The sequence below is a fragment of the Ursus arctos genome, unplaced genomic scaffold (genome assembly GCF_023065955.2).
Source record: "Ursus arctos isolate Adak ecotype North America unplaced genomic scaffold, UrsArc2.0 scaffold_19, whole genome shotgun sequence".
NCBI classification, from domain to species: Eukaryota; Metazoa; Chordata; class Mammalia; order Carnivora; family Ursidae; genus Ursus; species Ursus arctos.
The window spans coordinates 1,347,677-1,359,910 of NW_026622863.1; the positions used below are offsets into that span (position 1 = coordinate 1,347,677).

The 12,234-nt window shown below is 65.3% G+C and overlaps 1 protein-coding gene across 2 annotated transcripts in view; it reads right to left on the reverse strand.

Moving 5' to 3' along the window:
• ZFPM1 (zinc finger protein, FOG family member 1) overlaps positions 1 to 12,234 on the reverse strand; it is a 66,589-nt gene that overhangs the window by 17,259 nt on the left and 37,096 nt on the right. The gene's annotated exons all lie outside the window — the stretch shown is intronic.

A 12,234-nucleotide genomic window follows, 5' to 3' on the forward strand; every position in this document is an offset into this window, starting at 1 on the left:
TGGAAAGATTGGGGCCCTGAGTCTTGCTGCCTCTCTGCATGGCCTCTTCTAGCTGAGGGTGGAAGGTGCTCAGGGGCTGTGGCCACCTGTGCCACGGTGGGGGCGGGGCTGCAAACCCTCTGGGCTCTGACAGCTCCCGTGGCCCAGGCGGTGGCCCCTGTGGCATGTGTTGGAGGGCCACCGCAGGGTGTGGTTGCATTTCTGCAGACGGGCCTCTGCTGTGCGTCCCTGAGACGTCATTCTCCCCAGGGCGGGACTTGGGGTCGGACAGGGTCTGCAGTCAGGCCCCTGGTTCAGCCGGCCTCGCGGCACGGTCCTCAGGACCTTCTGCAGGACCTGAACGTTGGCGCCTAGAACTTGTGAATGTGCCCTCGTTTGAAAAAGGGTCTTTGCAGATACAACCAAGTTAGGAGCTCGAGAGGAGACCGTCCTGGATTATCTGGTGGGACCCTAAATCCAGTGACATGTGTCCTCATAAACGTCACACAGGAGAGACGGGGGAGGTGGCCACATGAAGACAGGCAGAGACCAGAGTGACGGGGTTGGGAGGAGCTGATGGAGGCAGGAAGGAGCCTCCAGAGGGAGCGCGCCTCGAGGGGGACTTCTGGCCCAGCACTGGGAGAGAACACAGTCCTGATATGTGGAGGCCCCAAGCTTGTATTTGTCGGGGCGCCTGGGAGACTCACACCGGGCACGGCATCGGCCCGCCTGAGCCTCAGCGCCCTCATGGGACAAGGGGATGGTGGTGGTCACGCCCTCAGAGGGCGGTCCCTTCCCTGATCCCACGCCCTCTGTCCAGGAAGGCCGGGCCACCTTGTACCTCGGGTGCCATCCGGGCTGCCTGGGCCCACGGAGGCCTCACGTGGCCTGGCCTGGTCCCCAAGCGAGCGCCGTGGCGGCGGCCCCACTTCCTGGAGCCCCGATCGGGCAGGCTGTGGCCTTAATGGGCCCGATTATCAGATAACTGCCGGCCTAATGGCAGAGATAAGGTGTAAATAGCCAGGAGGCCCAGCTAAAATGCTCTAACTGGGTCCTTGTCTCCCCGGGCAGATTAGATGGCAGGGGACCAGGACCAGGCTGAGGAGGCCGGCGCCCCTTTATCTGCCCCCCAGAGAGGGGGCAGAGACCGGCTCTGTCACTTCGCAGCTCGCCCACGAGGGCCACGTCGCTTGCCAGCCCACCCAGGACACCTGGGCCCCAGCCCAGGGCGCTGCCCATGGGCCACCCCCTCCCTGGCCCCGCAGGGCCCATGCTCAGGGACGGGAGTGTGACCCAGCCGGCTCAGTCAGCCACCCCGGCTGCTGTAGCCTGGCGACGCCGGCCCTCTCTTCACGCCCCCAGTACAGGTGTGAGGCCCTGCAGCGGCCGTGGGATGTCATGATGTGAAGCCAGACCACCCGGCTCTGGACGCTGACGCCGGGCCCTTGGTGTATGTGGGTCTCTGGTTCCCCGCCTGGCTGGCCTCTGGGATGGCACACGTGAGGGAGGAGGAGAAGGCTGTCTGAAGGCAAGCTCACTGAGGACTCATTTGTCCGTCTACCCATCTGTCAAGCCTTCCAAGGCCGGTGGGGAGCCCAGGACGGACTGAGCCTGTGCACCGCACCCATGGCTCCCCAGCTCATGGCGGTGGGTCCAGGGGGGACCGCCCAGTGTCCCCGTGCTGCGGCCTGCCCCTCTGCGGGTAACCGGAAACCTCAAAGCAACAAGGGGCCGGCTTGCTCATGGGCCTCCGAACAGGCATGGCCGCACGCCCCTCTGAACTGCATTTCTCCTGCTGGGACCACAGACGACACAGGGACGGTGACCGGGAGCCTGTCCGTTTCCACCTCATTCCCCGTCAGCGTCCAGAACGTTGGAAGGAGCCCATTCCCGGCCTCGGTGGGCACGGCGCCCCCGTCAGGAGCTGACACCTTCCCCCTGAGGCTGCTGGCCCACCTTCCTGTGGGAGGAGAAACTGGAAATTCAGTTTCCATGGGGGGCTGGCCCGGGGGTCCCCGAGAGCAGAGGAGGAGTAGGGGCAGCCCCGGGCTTCCAGGCCTTCGGTCCCGGGGTCCCGGCCCTCATGGTGATGGAGGGAAGCAGAGCCAGTGTGCCTCCCTGCCCCGCCCACATGGGCACCAACAGGCAAACAGCCACACTCCCTAATCGGAGCCCCAGGGCTGGCGGGCCGAGCCTCCCAGATAACAGCGTGGCTGGTGCTTCCCACGGCAGCCCCTCCATCTTCTGGGTATCAGGCTCTGCCAGAGGGAGGGCTGGCTCCTGATAAAGGCTGCCATTCTGCAAGCCTGAGGGCAGAACCCACCACTCAGGGCTGGCTGGGGGCTGGCCAAAGCATGGGAAAGGTGAGGAGGCCAGGGAGCCAAGGAACTTGGGCTGGGGATAGGGCAATGGTCACCACGAAAACCCACCTTCCTGCTTCAGGGAGGCCACTTATGAGGGGCTTTGCATTAGGAAGGGCGCCCCCTGTGGGTGCATACAGGGCTAGGACAGGTACATGGCTGGATCTCAGTCCCAGCTCACCCAGAGCCCTTGTTACAGTGCACAACCTGTGCAACTGTACATGGTGGCCCTGGTGACGCTCAACATCCATGTACTCATATAACCTATTTCTAACCAACAGTTCCTGTCCACCCTCTTGCACAGCGGAAATACGGTCAATGGTATTAGAGGCCAGTCAGCGCCTACCAGAGACCCTCTCCTAAGCAGAAGCAAAACTGCATCAGGAAAGCAGGGGGGGGGGGGCCATCCACTCCTGGCAGGCTGCGAACCTCCTGAGGGTTCAGCTCAAGGCCAAGAATGAATGAAAGTATGGATGAGTGAGGGCGAGGGGTGAAGGGGCAGGAGACGTGGAGCTGGGGTGGGGGCGGGCAGGCAGGGAGACCGACAGGCAGGAAGACACGGTTATTTTTAAACCGGCTCTATAACAGCCCGAGGCCGTAGAGACAGCTCCCAACCACACACAGGAAACCCGGGGCCACGTGCGCCCAAGCCACACTGCACGCTCGGTCTCTGGACTCGCGGCTCAGTGCTTGGCCATGAAACCCTGTGTGGGCGCCTGGCGCAGGGACGAGGGAGGCACAGCCTCTGCCCTCTGCATCTCCCAGGAAACACGGGTGGTGGCAGCTGGGAGGGCAGGCCAGTTGGGGTGGGCTTCCGGGTGGAGGTGTCCTCCTCCCGGGCATCCTCCTGTGATCCCGTCTACTTTCTCTTCTGAGCTCCAGCCGTGTCCTGGCCTCCATTGGCCTCCAACCCCTCGGCGAGCGATGGGGGTGACGCCCTCCGCCCTGAGAACGCATGATCCTGACACGATTCCCGGCCCCCACGTATTGAGCCCCAGTCACGCGCCCGGTACAGTCTGCGGGGATCCCTCCCCGCCACACGGAAGTCCTTCCCCAGCATACAGAGGGGGACATCGAGGCTCACACGTGAAGCGACCAGCTCCAGACCTGCGACAGGGAGGGACATGTGAACCAGAGCCCCGGCCATGCTCACGGTCAGGTCCCTGACACCCTTTTCTGGGCTGATGGAGAAGGCGGCAGAGAGACGGGGACACCGCTGGGGGGGAGGTGGGCACGCACGGCAGGCTGACTCCTCCTGCTCTGTCCTCAGTTTCCCCTTCTGCACCGGTCTTCTCAGGGAGGGGGCAGGCCCCCATGGCGGTCAGCCTATCACTACAGCCACCGCATGGGGACAAAGACTGATCTATTCCAGCAAACAACCCCACGCACGTTATTTCCAGAACAAACAGGCTGTGGCGGGATTCGGTTTCGCCCCCCAAGCGTCTGTGAGGAACCAGATGAGAGAATTCAGTCCTTGCACATTTATACGATTTAAATGTCTGTTTAGGTCTCAGAGCCCTCCCACGGTGTCCCGAGGGACAAAGGAGGCAGGACTGAGTGTTGCCACTTCTGGGATCCCGACAAAGGGGGTGGCTGGGTGAGAGACCTGGAGTCTGGAATCAGCAGGCCTTGGCCAGGTCCTGCCTCTGCCCAGCCCCCACTGGCCTCAGTTTACCTGCTGGCCTGGTAGCTCTGAGGGTAAAGGCAAGCGTGTCAGTCTGAGAGACCAGCACTGCTCTTCCTTCCTGGGCTGTCCTGGGTCGTGGGGCCCAGCCCAGGGTGGCCACTGAGCCCCGGCCCCGGCCCAGCTCTGCCTCATGCCTGCAGAGGCCCTGGGGGCCAACCCGCCCAGTGTGCACGGTGAGCCAGGGAGGCGGTGGCTCTGGTCTGCAGAGGGGCCCGGACAGCTCGCGGTCCCACGGCACAGGTACAGTTGCTGTGCCCAGGCCTGACCTCCTTGCTGACGGAAGGGCCGAGGCTCCGACCCTGAGCCCACCAGGTCTCGGCCCCCCGCCCCCACCCCCACGGTGGGCTTGTGGCTCTGACTGGGGCAGCCTTGTGGTCTGGCTGCTCGGTCCATGGGCCAGGCTGTGCTCGTGCCAATGGCCGGTGGTCTCCAGAGCAGGGCAGCAAGTCCAGCTGACCTGCAGCCCCCCACCCTGCGCAGTGGGCTCTGGGGTCACCGCCAGCATGCACTGATCTAACCGGCCCATTGCCTGGCCCCACCCTGCGGCTCCCACGGGCCAGCTGGTCCCCGCCTTGTCGGGAGCGGCCCTATCTCAGGGATCACACTGTTTGCCTTTGATAAAAGTCACACACACACACACACACACACACACACACACACACACAGAGGGAGAGAAAAAAAGAGAGGGAAAGGAAGAAAGCCCCAGGGGCAACGCAGCCCCACCCTGCGGGTTTCTAGAAGTCTCTGTGGGCATAGGCCCAGCGCGGGTAAGGCTAGGAGGCTGTTTCCAACACGTCCTGTATTGGCATGGAAACCAGGCCCAGAGAGGGTGAGTGACTCTCTCAAGGTCACAGGGCAGAGCAGGGCCAGCGGGGGTGAGTGGGGTGGCATGGGGGGCACCGGCTGGCACAAGCTGTCCCACAATGGGGGCCAGGCAGACCCTTTCCTCACTGGCTTGGCCCCTCCCCCTGCAGGTGCAGCTCCCTGGGCCCCCAGCTGGAGGCATCAGCCTAGGGGCCTGTGCCCATGTTCCTGACAGTGGCGTGACTTGCCCAAGGTCACTGGCTGTCAGGTCTAGCCCTTTTCCCGCCCCCAACATAGCCCTCTTGACTGGGAAATCCATGAGCTTGGTGGCAGGTGAGGTCCTAGAAGGACAGAGAGAGGCCACTGCCGTCCAGGGTCTGACGGTCCTTCTGGAACCGTGCCGCCTGGAGGAGCGGGGTGGAAGACGGACCCTGTGAACCCACCCGCCAGGGATGACGCGGGAGTCTCTGCCAGCCCTGGGAGCTCTAGAAGCAGTGTCCCCGCATGGCTACCTGCCAGCTGCACGGGTCACCTCCCTCCCAGCCCTCAGTTTCCGCTGCTGTGAGATGGGGGAGAAGAGCCCCCCCACCAGGTCAGCGCAAGGTGAGGGGACATAACGGAGGCGGTGCACAGAGGACAGGGCCGGACACACAGAGGGCACGCAGTGAGCACTCAAACACGGCCCCACCGCGGCCAGGGGACATCCAGCCAGGCCACAGCAGTCCCCACGTGACGCTCGCCAGGCTCTCGGTCCCTCTGGGCACAGAGAGCCCCGCTCCTAAAACAGGCGACCCCAGCACCCATTCTTGGCAGTGAAAGGGCTTCCTACGGGCTCAGGTACACAGAGCATCACAGGACCCCCAGTCCTTCCTCCAAGTCCTCAGTGCTGGGCCACAGCGGCACTTCCACCAGCTGCCCACCCGGGTACCCCTCAGCACCGGGGAGATCTGGGCCCTGCACACGGCGGGCAGAGCTGGTCACATGGATACACCAAACGGGGGCCGCGGGCAGGCACAGAGGGCCACCTCCTGGATGGTCACCTTGAGGTGGGTGGGCACCCCCCGACGCTTGGGAACCCCAGGCCTGTGGCCACGGAGCCTCCTGGTGGGGACGGGAGGGTCGGTTCTGTGTGGGTGCCGCGGTGTGCGCCATCCTCCCGGGATCCGGCTGGAGGGAGCAAATTTGGGCTTGGGGAGAGCTGTCTGGGGGAGGGCAGGTTCCCATCAGCTTCTGGGGACATCTTCACCCGCTGGGCCCACCCTGCCGGCCCCTGTATTCGCTTCCTATGTACAGAGGGGGCAACAAGGCCAGAGGAGGGGGACCGGGGACAGGCTGAGTGGGGGGCCCCTTGTTGGGGCACAAGGCAGGTCTGGGGCTGCGTTCCGGTGCGTCGGCAAGGCCCAAGTGCACGGTGGGCTGTCCGCTGCTCCGAGGAGGACTGCCCTGCTGCTGCCTCTCCGTGGCCTGGCCTCCTCAGGCCTGGAGTGGTGGCAAGACTCCCACCGGGGTGCTGACACTCTAGGGGTGCCCCTTCGTGCTATCCCACTTTCAGGGCATGGGGAGTGCAGGTATGCCCACACGCCTGGGCCCCAGCCAGCCCGCGTGTCCCCTGGACCAAGCCACTCCCGAATGCCACATCACGAGAAAAGGGGCAGAGACTGATTCCAGCCCTCGCTGGAATGGCCCCGTTGGGCAGGCCTCACCCCATCTCAGGCCCCAGGCGCCTGTGAATAATGGGGATGAAGGTTTGAGGGGACACGGCTAAAAAAGCTTTTGGGGAAAAACGGTGGGGTCCATCTCCCGCGCTCTCTGCCAGTTGAGAAAAGCAAGGCTTGGAAAAGTTGAGGGAGTGTCTGAGGTCGCTCTGACCCCAACCCAGGCTGCATGTCCTCACGCACGTGACTCCGGGGAGGGGGGATGATCCCCACGCCCAGCCTGTGCGCGCAGGCGGCGGCCCCACGGCACCTGGTGTAGTGAAGAGAGAGGGAGTCATCTATCGGCACGGCTGCCACCCAGTAAGACCGCGGCGGGGGGAGGGGGGCACGGACACACACGCGATCACCGGCTCAAGAGCCAAGTCACGTGGGGTCTCAGAGCTTTACTGGCTCTCGGGGACCTGGGGTGAGGGTCCCCACCCTGCCTCTGGCCCGGGCAACCCCACAGAGCACCCCTGGGAGGGCCAGACCCCTGTGGGAGGGCAGCCAGAGGGCCAGGACCTGTGACCTGGGGACACATAAAAGCGAGGACCAGGGGCTGCCGTCGGGGAGAACCTGTATTTCACCTACGTCTGGGACTCCCGGCCCCACGCCGTGGCAGAGGCAGGCTCGCCGTCCTGCCAGGCTCTGGCCCCTCGGAGAGGGAAGGGCGGTGCCCCCTGCACCCACTCTGGGGGCCGCCACAGGGCCAGGCCTCCAGGCAGCCGTCTTTACGTTAGTTTCTTTCGCTGAGCGCCCAGCACGGGGGACGTGACTGAGACCAAGACCAGGGAACATCGGAGAGGAGCCCATTCCCGGCGAGCGCCCTGACCCACCGCACAGGGCCTCCTGGGGGCCCCACCCCAGTCTGGCCGCCACCTGCAGAGCCTCCAGCCTCTTGGCCCTGGCCCCTGGTGCCCTCCGCCCCTGCTGGCCTCTGGGCCTGGGTGCAGGTGTCTAGCCTCACCGGGGTCCCAGGCCCCCCAAGTGTCCAGGCTGGGTGGGGTGTTCAGGACCTGAGTCCTCCCTAGAGTGGGGTTTCCTTCTCATCCAGGCCAGAGCTTTTCAAAGGGCTTCAAGCCCAGAGCCTTCCTCCCTAAGCAGCCAGGGCTAGGCTGGAGCACATGGGTCCCAGAGCTCGGATCCTGAGGCCTCGCCTCGAGCTCTTCCCCCGGGATGGGGCCTGTCCACCGGGAGCCTCAGCGGCCTGCCCCTCGCGCGCTTTCCACTGGACGTGGGCCTAGGCCCCATGTGCCCGCCCACGGGGCGTGGTGCCCTGTGTCCCCACCCTCCTTCTGCTATCACGTGGGGCCGGCCTGAGCCTGGGCGGAGCTGGCAGGCAAGCGACATTCCTGGGAGTCAGCTGCAGGGGGTCAGCCGCAGCGCCACTCGGAGGCCGGGGCAGTGCCCACCCCAGGGCATGGCCCCAGGCACCCTGGCCAGGACCTCCGTGTGCCCATCCCCTCGTGCCGACAGTGGGGGCGATGCCATCGGCTACAGGCCCCTCCCTGCCTCCTGCTTCCTTGTACCCTGAGCCCCCCTCCCCGCCTCTAGTGCTGGGGGGACGGACGCTCACGCTCCATGAACTCAGCCTCTCCAATGGGCTGTCCGGCCCGAGCCACGACGGCTGTGTCCTGAAGGCCCTCACGGTGCCTGGGACCCAGGGAGCACCCGTGTGTGGAGGACGGTGGCAGGAAGCAGAGCCAGCGCTGGACCCCCCAGAGCAGCCGACAAGCCACGGGCCTGGGGGGACGGGGCCCGGCCCTAGGGGACACACAGGAGCCCAGAACCTCCCGGCCCTAGGGAGGGTCCAGCCCATCTAGAGAGAGTAGCAAAGGGAGGCAGGCCAGGAGGGGTAGGGCTGGGCCTAGGTCACCCGGAGCTGCCCTCGGACCGCTGTGGGTCTGCACCACTGGCCCGCGGGGGTTAGAAATGGGCAGGAGGGCGGCCCCCGGGGGCTGCGGCCCCCAGCTCTGCCCCCGCCCCACCCACCAGCTGGTGCCTGGGAACTTCTCTTCCTATCGCTGGAACATCGCTGGGGATTATTGATTTTTTGACACAGAACAACAGCCCATCTTTATCGGGCTGAACCCTGGCCCCAGCTAATGGCGGGGCTGGGGCCTCCTGGGAATCGCCAGCAGTGCAGGGTGGGGCCTGTAGGGCCCTTCTCCACTGGGGGGTCAGCAGCCCTAAGGGAAGGGGGTCTGTGGGGCTGGGATGGGGCGGAGGCTCGGCTGCCGTCAGGATCAGGCCCCAGGTCACTGGGAAGGGCCCTGCGGGCAGCTCAGAGTCAGGTCTGGGGGAGGTTACAGCAGGGGCTGCGCTGAGCTCTGATCTCCCCCATCTAAACCCCCAACCCGGAGCTTCTTGGGGGTGGGGTTCTGCTCTCAGACACTACCCCCCTCTGGGCAAAGCCAAGAGCAGCTGGACGGGCAGGAGGAGACACGGGCTGAGAGGTGGGGCCTGAGACCCCTTGGTGGTCTGTGTGCTGGGCCCACGGCACTGCCCTGCCCCCCACCCTGGACGGGGCCTCCCCTCAGCCCCACGGGGCCCAAGAACACCACCCTCCCAGCACCTCAGAGTGTGAGAACTCATGGTCCCTCCAGCCTTCTTGAAAAGACAACTGCCCTGGGTCTCTGGGCCTTAGTCTTCCCAGCTATGAAGTGGGGAGAGGGAGTCCCATCAGCTCCTGGGAGACCCTGAAGCCTGGGAGCTGGGGTGGGGGTCCCTGGCCCTCCCTGGCCCTGCCTTATCCCGGCGGCGGGCTGGAAGCAGGATGTGTGATAAGGTAAAGAAAATGCCTCCTGTGCAAACAGCCTCTCCGGCTCCTATCGGCGTCCTGGCCCCTGCCCCCTGTTTTTCCAGGGGCCGACGCCACCGAGGGCCCTTCCTTCCCACCCGGCCTCCAGCTCACCACCTCTTGGCCTCTGGCCTGGCCAGCCCACCCTGCTCCCTGCCTGGGCTGGGGTGTGGCCTGGGGTCCAGGCCCCGTCGCTTCTCTCTAAATGGAGGAGTAGGTGGCAAATGAGTGTCTGGGCAGAAACTGGATGGTTACAAGGGTGAAGGGACCCCGTCCTGGCAGGTGCCTGCCTCCACCCTGGGGTGGGGGGCAGCTGCAAGCACTGAGGTCAGCCAGCATCCTGGAGAATGTGACACTGCTACGGCCTATGGCCCCATGAGCCCCTTAGGAATGACAAAGATCCTTCCAGAAAAGCCAATAGTCCCTAAGCACCTGCTGATCCTTTATGAGCCCTGCGCCTCTCACCTGCTCCACCCACAAAGGAGGCGTTCTCCCATGGGGAGGGAGGCTGGGGCGCAGGGAGAGGCCTGGGCCTGCGCGGTATGGAACCCGCAGATACCTGCTTTCACAGCGCTGAGCAGCCCTGTTCTCAAACCCGCCCCTCCCCTTCCCTGCCTTGCCTCCCCCTTCCCAGACGAGACCAAGGGTCAGAGAGGACCTGGCCACACAGTGAGAGGGTGACGGAGTTCACACCCAGGGGTCCAGCCGCATCCAGTGCTCTGTCCCCCACGCCCCTGGAGGGGGAGCATGGCAAGAGTAGGCTGGGCCAGGGCAGGGGAAGCGGGTGAGGGGCATGGACAGAAAGCCCAGCTCTCTGCACATAGCAAGCATGGCTCCTTCCCGCCTCTCCTCTGCTCAGGAACCCTCAGGAGTCCCCACCGGGCCCTGAAATAGGCGTTCTGGCTCTGCGGGGCGTCTCAGCCTCCGGAGCACCGGGCTCACTCCCGCCTCCGTACCTTACCCCTCGCTCATCTGCCAGGGCAGTGGCGCGTCCTCTGAGGGGAAAGGCCCCCGGGGCCACCAGGGGAGGGCCTGCTGCTGCCCTGGGGCAGGGCAACTGGGAATTATGCAGAACCAGTAAAGGCTCAGGGGGTGGGGAAGGTGGTGGGTGGGAGGGGGACCACCGGACGACGTTAACGCCAGATCTGCTGTTACTGCGGCCTTTGGCACTGGGGGTGTGCAACCCTCGTGAGTGTGGGTGTGCAGGGAGAGGCACAGGCGGGCCAAACGTTCAGGAATCCGTGTAGAATTTGCTTCTTTTGGAATCGTTTCTCCCTCTTCTCCTAGAGATCTTATAGGTCAGCAAAATAAATAACTAAATAACTAAGTAAACGGTTTCCTACCACCAAGACCGCCGCGACAGCACTCCCCGCCACCAGATGCCTGGCCACGCGGAGAGGACTCTTCTGGGCTAAACTCCCAGGAGCTGAAGCGCTGAGTCAAGGCAAGAGCTGGGGGCTCCGGCTGGAGAACCTGGGCATCTGGGAGCGCCGGCCGGGCGGGGGCAGGACTCAGGCTCGGGGGAGCGAAGGACCAGCTGGCCTCACGCAGAGCATGGCAGACGAGCACCTGTGAGAGGCCGCTGCCGGTCCCCGTGGGGGGTGGCGCAGAGGCGTCTGTCTTCTGTCTGCGGGGGCAAAGGCGGGTCCCGGGCCGGGGGGGGCAGCGGGCGGGCGGGCGAGGGGCCCCCTCCCCACGACGACACACAAAAGCCCCCGCGATAGCATCACGCCACATTTCAGGCCCAGCTCGGCCCTTTCGGGCAGGATATGACCAGCCCTCGAGCCAATGGCGGCCCCTTTGTCCCATCTCCGGGGACCGATCTTATCGGCCGCGTCCACCGCCGCCGTAATGGAAAAACACGGTGAGGAAATAAAAAGTTACGCAGAGAGATAGAGGAATAATAAATAAATAAATAAAGAGCGAGCTCGTGCTGGCGGCAGGGGAGGGGGTCTCAGAGAACCAAGTGTTGAGGCCCACGGGGCGGGCAGGAGGCTGCAGGTGGGGCCCAGTTCCCGTCCTGGGTCTGAGAGGGCCGCTGCACCTCGCCAAGCCTCAGTTTCCCTGTCAGCTGGGTGTGACTGAGGAGCCCACTCCTTGGGGCTGGGGCAGATCCCGCGACAGTGGGCAGCCAGCAGCAGGGCAGCGCTGCCTCACCCTTGTCCTGGGGCAGCGGAGGCGGTGGCATGATGGACACCTGGGCACGGCCGGCAGAGGCCGCATGGTTGCGTGGACCACCCGCACCGTGCCCGGGGGGCCGCTTCACCTGCAGCCCTCCTGCTGCTTGCCCTGCCCAGGCCCCTCCCACCGAGGCCCGCCCCAGCCCTCCTTACGCCTCCACACAGCCCACGCGCCCCGTGTCCATCCCAGAGGAACTGCCCGAGCCCACGGAGGGGCACAGTGGGCCCGAGGTGCCCAGCGAGAGGGGACAGCTGGAGGCCATCTCTGGGGCCCCGCTGATCAGGGAGAACAGGAGAGGGCCAGTGAGGCGGACAGCAACATCGGCAAGGGGAGTCCTGGTGGCCAAGGGGCAGCACCAGTGCTGGTCTAGGGAAGGGAGCCCTGCTGGGGTGACAGCCATGGTGGTAGCCGTGGGGGGAGTGGGCAGCGTCAGGCGCCGGCCCTGATGTCTCCCAGGTGCACGTCTGTGGTCAGCTCACTGCGGAGGCCACAGGCTGAGCTGATGCACCCCAGGCCACACGGCCAGGCTGGGGAGAGTCTGGGTTTGGGCCTAGGAGGAGGACAAGGAGGGAAACCTCTGGAAGGGGCCCCCCAGGTGTGGGCAGGCAGACCCAGACCCGCGCTGACATTTGGGACGTGCTGGCAGGGCCGAGGCGGCCTCTCAGACAGGCCCGGGGCCAGGGGGCGGTCTGGCTGGGGCAGGAAGCCGGGTGGGAGGGCGGAGGAGGA